At 40.0% G+C, this 9,172-nt stretch overlaps 1 long non-coding RNA gene across 1 annotated transcript; it reads left to right on the plus strand.

Moving 5' to 3' along the window:
- The first annotated feature begins 5,260 nt into the window (after window positions 1-5,260).
- LOC130992913 (uncharacterized) lies at window positions 5,261-7,965 on the plus strand. The gene is made up of 3 exons (XR_009091473.1): window positions 5,261-5,665; window positions 7,055-7,115; window positions 7,716-7,965. It is a non-coding gene; the product is annotated as an uncharacterized LOC130992913 (long non-coding RNA).
- Window positions 7,966-9,172: the final 1,207 nt, after the last annotated feature.

A 9,172-nucleotide genomic window follows, 5' to 3' on the forward strand; every position in this document is an offset into this window, starting at 1 on the left:
GGCTTGTTTCTCAAGATCTCCACGGAAGGAATATTCACTGCCAACTTCTTAAATGTCTCCAAAAATTTGGAGCTTTGCTCATCTAATCTTGGCCTCGGGAATGGAAGAGGGGGAGAAACAGAAATACCTTCATCCTCAACTGAATTATCAACCACCTGGATGGAATGACATTGCTGATTTTGCTGAGGCTGTTGAGGTTGGCTCTTCGGATTGAACTGAGTGTTGCTAGGAAATTGGCCTGGCTTGTGCTGTGTAGCTGCTTGGTTAGCCATCTGACCAACTTGAGTCTCCAACATCTGCACCTGCTTAGACAACACTGAAAAATTTTGCTCTAAGTTGGAAATTTTGGTCCCCATGTTTGCCGAGTTTGCCTCCATCCCAGTCGCCTTCACCAACACTTGTTTCATCATCTCCTCTAGTGAATCCTTCTTCGGCTCATTGATGACTCCTCCACTAGACACAGAAAATCCCGGTGGAGGTTGCAAAGCATTGTTGGGATTGCTATAGGCTAGATTTGGGTGTGGGCGTCCTCCTGGCTGATACTGCTGCTGAAACTGCTGCCCTCTGTTGTACATTCCTGGCTGTACTTTCTGAAAATTTCCATAGTTTTGGCCATCGACAAAATTTACGTCTTCTATGCATATGGGATCTCTCACAGCTTGCTCCTGACGTCCAACATTCAACTCACTAATTTTAGTAGTCAGCTCTGCCAGCTGCGTAGCAATCGCTGTCTGCTGTGTAACCATCGCTGCATGCTGAGTAACCATCGCTGCCATAGGATCAGAATTGGAAGCAGCTGCAACCTTTTTCAATTGTATTCTCTCTGATGGCCATTGGTAGCTCGTAGAAGCCATACTATCAATAATGCTCCATGCTTCAGAACTGCTTTTTTGGAGTAGAGAGCCACCTGCAGCTGTATCCATGTGCATCTGTGTACGCTCCCCGCAGGCATTATAGAACATTTTCATGAGTGTGCCTTCATCAAATCCATGGCTTGGGCACTTTCTGAGCTTTTCCTGATACCGCTCCCAAGTATCCGCTAACTTTTCCCCCTCATACTGCTGAAACTGCACGATGTCCATCTTTAATCTTAGGGTCAGGCCAGGAGGATGGAACTTGCGTAGGAAAGATTGAGCTACATCTTCCCACGTAGTAGTTGCACTCAAATACAATGTATGATACCACGACTTCGCTTTATCCCGCAGTGAGAAAGGGAAAAGACGAAGACGAATAATATCATCAGATACTCCATTCATCTTTACAGTGCTGCAAAGCTCCAGAAATTTCTTAGCAACAAGAATGACTGCAACTAACACAGGTAATTGTAGCAAGCAACAAGTAATCGAGTATCGTATCCACAGGGACTGACACAACGAAACAACTCTAGCTATCTCCTAAACAGACTATAACAGTAGACAGGCAACAGAAAGTAAGGAGGATTTAACTAGAACTAAACTCAAACAGTAGCAAATAAAAGCACGTAGAAGAATCAAATAAGGAAAAACAGCTGATCCTAGGGTAGTAAGTTCATTAATTAAATGTACGCAATTAATCTATTAATCCTATGTACCAGTTTAATCCAGTTATGATGAGAGATCACTTAATTAATCAATCACTCTCGCTAGAGCAGCAACGATCGTAGATTAGTAAATTATCTATCTCCGTTAGGTCTCAAGAAAATCTACTAACTCCCAATAGCTCCTAAGAATAGCTCTCTATGATCCACCTGTCTCCGCTAGGTCTCAAGGTTAAAATCATATCATACATTCCGGAACCCGCTAAACAGTTATCTCCGTTAGGTCTCAAACCGAATAGCTACACATGCAAATTATTCGCCAGACAATCCACAAGAAATCAAGCACCAGGAATTATGAATCATAAACTGGAAGGCACAAATGTATTAACAAATAAATCACATAAATTCAATCAACTATTTACAAACCCTAGAATCAGCTAAACGAAACTAGCCAGACATAGCAAAAGAAAGCATAACATAATTAAAAAGAAAGCAATAATAAAAACTGAATTAAATAAAACCCGGAATGAATGTTGAATGACAGATGAAATCTTGCAGGAAAAATAAAGCTAATGTATGGAAGCAATAAAATTCTAAGTCTAAAAATAAAAAGAAGAAGAAAAGAAATAAAGAGAGCTAAAGAGATGTGTCTATTAGGTCAGGAAAATGACCTATATATAGGCACAGGAGATAAATACAGTACAGAGCTCAAAAATACTGATAAAATCCGAAAATCCCGCAAAATCCCGAAAATTCGGAAATTCCCGTCGGGCACTATTCACTGTTGCGCGCGACTTTCTTGTTTCGGTTATATCTTCCTCGTCCGAACTCGGATTTGCGAACCGTTTGCGTCTACGAACTCGTATCGAGACGATCTACAACTTTCTCTAAGAGCATTGGTCCAAATTCGAACTCCATATTTCTGTAAAAATCATCAAAGTACGAGCAAGTAACATATTTCATAAGATAAAGCAATTTAAGTACAAAACAATCATCCAACACTCAATTTCCTATAAAATTTACATCATAAGAACACAAAAAACAATGGAAACATGAGTGTTATCATGGGCTCGTAACATACTGCTTGTTGAGAGACGGATTTTGTAGATTTTGCCATGTGTAGCGACTCATCCAAAAACACCTAGCGGATGGACTCGAATTTACACGAGGTCGTCCTAGGGTGGTAAGGTGACTCAAGTCGTCTCTCAAGGAAGACTTAGCAGGGCTTCAATTGTGCTACTCACAAGTACAGAAAAAAAGCCTAAACACTCTAATCGGTAATTGGGTCTGACACTATCTCGCACTCTACTCACCAAGACATAAACAGAAAAGTACTAAACATTAACTAATGCAGGAGACATGAACAACTAAGAACACAAGTATTAGACATGAAGATTATCAACTAGGGTTTCAATTGATGCACTCTAACCAAACGATCATCAACTTATGAACCATCAATGAATAATTATTACCTAGGCATGAAACTAAATCAAACATCAATTCAATTGCAAAGAAAGCTTAAATCACCAAGAAAGAATTCTCTAAACATTCATCAACAAGAGCGGAAACGTAGGCAACAATAACCAAACAACGATTTACGTAATTTATCAAGATTCAACGACAATAATCTAAAATCATCACATTCATCAAAAGCATCATCTAAAGGATTCAAATAACCAAAGATTCAAAGTAACTAAGAGAAACAAATGATTTCTTACAAACGTAGTGATCCGAGTAAAACAAATCCAACGGAATGAAACGATCAATCAACGACAATCCAATGGAACCGAGCACGAATATTGATGTTTAGAATCTCTAAAAACCAAAGGAAAATAGTGGAAATCGCCCTAGAGGCTGCTGTGTTCGAGAGTGGGGTGAAAAACCCTAAAATTCGTCTCTTAAACGGAAAAAACGCGCCCAGGGACGGCGGCCGCCGTCTCACGGTGGCGCCGTGTATGCCCTTCGTAGACTGCAATGCGCAGCGTTTTTGTTTTGGTCCGTTCTCCCTCGTTTCAAGTCGGATTTTAGATCCGTTTTCGCCTACAAACTCGTATCGAGACGAACTTCGATTCTTCTTCAGACCAATCAACTAAATTCTGACTTTACTTTTGTTCACATATCAATCAATGTGAGCACAAAATCCTGAGACAACAAAATTAGCACAAAAGCTCAAATCATTCAACTCTTAAGTGAAAGAGACCAAAATAAAAGTCAATATAACACGTAAACACCCAGAGATTCATCACAAAATAGGGCTAAACAACCCCCCCACACTTGATCCTTTGCTTGTCCTCAAGCAAAGTCACGACACCAAATGATAGTTCACAAGAAAACTTCCTCACCATTCACATCTCCAACCAATCTAAGTCTCTTAGCCATTACATTCCTCACGAGATGTTCATTGTTAAGATTTTAAGAAGCAACAACCACGTGATACAATTCAATCCGATCAAACCCGATTCTCCGCTAGAAGTGAGTTTCCTAATGTGATTGCCTTTATAATCAAATCTCATTTCCCTTGAAGATGATAAACAATCAAACCAAAACTCAATTTTATACATCTTTCTTTTCAAGGTGATGTTATTTTATTCTCAATAGATAGGCCAACTTTCGTGAGATCAACACTTTTGGAGGTAATCCAAAATGTTCTCACGTGGTTTCCCATGCTCATAACACTACTGTCAGAGGAGCAGAGACCCAGAGCTATAGAAAACTTAACAACAAACCAACATTCGAACTCAAGGGATAAGATCGTAGGCTATCACAATGAAAACACTCCCTCTAGCATCTACCGGACAAATCACGTCAAGAATAGCTCATAAGGGTGTTGCATCCAAAACATTAAACAACTTACATCAAGTGAGGAACATGCATAGCCTGAGAGACAAAGATAGCAACCAAGCCAACACAATTCATGAAATTTACTTGTGAACAAATCATCAAAGTGTGCATTATTACTTGAAGCCAAGCAACAATCAAGATAAAGAAGACCATTTGCCCCACACAAGAAAGCCCAAAAACACAACAAAAAGGCACCCATAGGATCAACAAACACCCCCCCATACTTAAAATCTAGCACTGTCCTCAGTGCTCGCAAAAAGAGGGGTGAAAGAGAAAAACTTCCCTGAATATCGATCCAAGTGCGAGTCCGTAGTTTCCCACGATGTCTGTGTAGTGACCCGCTCTTTCATCAGTATTTTAATTACAGTATTGTGTGTTTAATTTTCTATCTGCCAGTAATTGAAGCGTTTTATGTTTTCATCTATGTTTATGAATTTCGTATTTTGGAGACAGAGTCACTACACTAGCAAGCATGCAATTATTTATCTTCGCGTGTTTAAGACCGCGACGAGAATTCTTGAGTCGATGAATAATTATTATTCAAAGTTATAACCAACTTAGCTAAGTCCTGTTATTTATCAAGATGGAGTTTATTTTCACTTTGTTGGTTAAGTCGTGAATTATTTCCGACTTTGAGGCTAATTAAATCTACGGATTTAATTTAAGAATTAGAATGACGAACGAATTAAATCTACGGATTTAATTTAGCTTTTATCGATTTTACAGAAACGCGAAACCAGGTATTTCTAATACTGAGAAATCAACCCTGAAGGATTTTACTTAGATCTTTTCTCTTAAATCACTTCACCTCTCAAGCCATCCAATCCTAACACTTGCCAATGCCACAAGTTGCCTCCCATTGGTGGCAACAAGAACCATCATTTCTTGGCATTGGAACTACCAAATTGCATGCCACAAGTTACCTCCCATTGGTGGCAACAAGAACCATCATTACTTGGCATTGGAACTACCAAATTGCATGCCACAAGTTACCTCCCATTGGTGGCAGCCACCCCCACCCTATCCTACCCCAAATTTTCGTGCATAGCCTCCCCAAAAGCAAGAGTGGCTACAAACTTCTCCCATTCCATTCATTTTCACTCCAAGAAAGTGCTAAGGCAAGAAAGTGCTCTCACTCTCTTCTCCCCTCTCCATTTTCGTCCCTCCACATCTCCCCCACTCCCAAGACTCTTCTCCCACCACTATCACACTCCATAGAAGCCCTTTAAGCCCCAAGAGAAGTATCAAAGCAAGGGAGAGCGTGGGAAACCTAGGGCGTAAAGTTGGGGTGAAGATTGTGCTTCGCGGGTGAGTTTTCTTTTGTTTTCTCAACTGAAAATACTTTAAGACCATGGATTTTTACACATATGTGTGATATATTATGTGAGGATATGTTTTATGATTTTGGATGATTATTTTGGTAGAGTTTATTGGGTGAAAAACCGTGCATGAGGTAAGGCAGCGAATCTGCCATAAGCACACTGCTCCGGCAGTATTTTGCAAGGCGATTCCATCCATCCAAACGGTCACCAAAACTTCCCAAATTAATTGTGTATCATCTTTAATATGTTTTCTGAACTTTGGTAAAAGTTCAGAAGGTTTTGAGCTCTTATGATTTATTTATGAATTTTTAAAACATCACTGCCCATCTGGAATACTTGTTTTGGTAAATACTCTTTGGGAGGCCATAAGTCAGGTTCCAATCGGTGAAAGCCTCTGAAACTTGAATATGTCACTCTAGACTCCCGTATCTTTCTTTTGGCATCGGCCTCACCATTTTTGAGAAAGGGAAACAACCGCTATAAATTCTTGAAATCTAGTTCTTATTCCTTGTACCATCCAGTAGGTTTTACAAACCTACGACTTTGAGCTCACAAAGGCCGACTTAAATCTTTGATTCTCAAGCCTATCTTTCTACTGAATATTCACTTACATGTTGGGAACTTACTTGTTCAGTTTTAGAATTTTTGGTGAAGTCTAAAGTGGTTTTTCCGATTTATGTTCTGAATCTGCCAAACTTGAACTCTTTTTGTGCACTGAACTTTAGACAGTCATATCTTCTAAACCATGAATCTTCTTGGGGTAAATCCAACTGGAGAGTGTCACGCTCTCTCCCTAGTTTCCGGATTGACCCTTGGGGTTCCTAGTGGAGTTTTGTAATAGGAGATATGAATTTTTAAAGAAGGCCCATTGACTTGGTTCTAATCTGGAAATCTGAAATTTCCAGATTTTTGCTTGTTAAGTACCCATCTTTGAGTGGGCATATCTTGCTCGTTTGAACTCTGTTTCATTCGATTCAAATTGGAAAATGTTCCTTGAAATGTCTAGTTTCCAAAATGTCCTTTGGAGCCTCATTTAGAGATCCGAGGCAGAATTGGTGTCTGTTGCAAAACAGCCCCTTAAGAGCTCAAGTTGTTGAATTATTTTCTAAGTTTGAAATTTGGTTTTAAAGGATGTTTCATGAAATATTATGTATATGTGCATGACGAGTTTGGGATATGTTTTGTGCAAAGTTTTCATGAAAATGAGTGAGTTAACCTAGATAAGGCATCAAGATAAGCTAACGTATGTAAAATGCATAATCCCTAGTTCAATTTTGCGTTGTAAGTCCGGGAATAGGTTGACCTAGAGATCCCAAGTAGACAACGGTTTTTGTTATCCATGATATGTGCTAAGAGTTAAGAACTCGTCTTGTAGGAATTGGTTCACAGGACGGTACCACCGCTTAAGATCACCTCTCTTCCACACTGAGGATCAGGTGGGCATTACTTTCACTATACGTATATAGAGATCCCCTGCGTGGCGTAGGCCTCTTATACAGATAAATGCATGAGATGATTTAACTGTTAATTTCAGTCTTATATGTCTATCAAACGAGTTTAATGCTACCTTTGAACAAGTTATTTCGTTACAAAATCTTTGAATTAAAGTTATTTCAAGTATTGTCTTGCCATAAAATGTTTCAATTTTAGTATGATATCTATCTGCTTTGGCTTTGCCAATGATGTAATCGAATTCGGGTCTTGAGCAGTTGATAGCTATCCTGCCTTGACTAGTGTACACCAATGACCGTGAGTCATCTAGCGGGTTGGCCGGTCAAGTGTTCGTGAGAGGTGGCCACCTCTCCGACACACAGTTCCAGATATGATAGAATACAAGAGAACTTAGTCTGCAGACGAACTTTAAGAATCACAAATAAATTTAGTAAGCTTGGGCCTATTTCACAAAAACTCCCTTGCTGTACTGTTATTGATGGCATGACAATTTACAGTTTTATGATGCATGTATTTTATATTTAGGCATACGTGCCCACTGAGTACTCTCGTACTCAGCCCTGCATATATTTCTAAATGTGCAGGTTGAGCAGTGGCTGATGGAGATGAAGTGAAGATCGGAGCTTTTGTCATAGGTTAAATGAATGAACTCTTGGATACATGTCTTCATACATGTAATCAGATTATGTTATTCCGCTGCGTACTCTTAGATTTTATGTTCTTTCAGTTAAGCCAGTTTTATCTGAACCTACAAGTCTGTTCGAGTCTTGTGACTAAACATCAGGTGTATTATAAATTTTCCCTTCTTTAAACAAATTTTAGTTCGATCCTCTATTATTTGTTCACCCCCTTTTTTTCGCCGTCGATAACTGTGTCCTTAGTTACGTTTTCCTGGCTTATTTATCCTTAATTAAGTCCGGTCGTGACAGAAACTCCCTTTCTATCGCCGTCGATAACTGTGTCCTTCGTCGCGGCTTCCCCGCTTAGATATCCTTAATTAAGTCGAGCCCGCTCCGTGACAGTCTGCCTATCTCTCATCCATAGAACAAACAATCTCCAACGCATCAACCTGCACCAAACAACAGAAGCAACAAAACACAAACACAAACAAAACGAAAGAAAAATGAAAACAAGAAAAAACAAGAAAGCATGGGTTGCCTCCCATGCAGCGCTAGTTTTTAAGTCGCCAGCCCGACTAAGAGAACCCCTTAACCAAAATCCGATTGAAGCTCTAGCTGCCTTAACGCCCTTGTAAACACATCTTCTTGAATTGCAGCTGCGGGTCCTCCAAAAGAGCGCTCCATGTTCAAATCATGAGATGGTCTTCTATCCACACATCCACGGGGATCGAGTGACACAACCTCATCAAGCTTTTCTTCCAGTAGCAAGGCACCTAGAAAGCCTTGCTCTTTATCATCTTTCTCTTGCAGCTTATCCAGGAATTCTTGCTCAATCTCACTTTCATCTTGCAAGTTAGCAAGAAATTCTTCCACGATCTCGTCCTCCTCCTGTAGCTTATTAAGGAATTCCTGCACAATACAATCCTCATCCAAAGCATCAAATGTTTCAACATAAGAGCAGTTTTGAATTAAGGAAGTTGGAGTAGTAGGTTTTTTATCAAAAACTGAGAATGTTACAGCTCTACCTGCCCCTGCCATACTCACAGTTCTCGTACCCACATCGATGCGAGTATGGGTGGTGGCCATAAAAGGTCGGCCAAGCAAAACAAGATGCCCATTCTCGCCTCTAATCCCTTTTCCCACATCAAGGACAACAAAATCGGCCAAAACGCTAATCCCCCTCACAACAACCTCAACATCCTCAACAAGGCCCCGTGGGCTACTAATAGAGCCATCAGCTAGCTCTATCTTCATATTCGTGCATTTAAGCTCTTTATTACCCAATTTCTCAAAAATATCAAGCGGCATCAAATTGGCTGCCGCGCCCAAATCAAGCATTCCCAAAACCTTTTCAACCCCACCTAAGCTAATATCAAAAATAAAGCTACCTGGATCTCCTTGCTTGGGTGGTGGTTGGTCTG

This window comes from Salvia miltiorrhiza, chromosome 7 (assembly GCF_028751815.1).
Source record: "Salvia miltiorrhiza cultivar Shanhuang (shh) chromosome 7, IMPLAD_Smil_shh, whole genome shotgun sequence".
Classification (NCBI taxonomy): Eukaryota; Viridiplantae; Streptophyta; class Magnoliopsida; order Lamiales; family Lamiaceae; genus Salvia; species Salvia miltiorrhiza.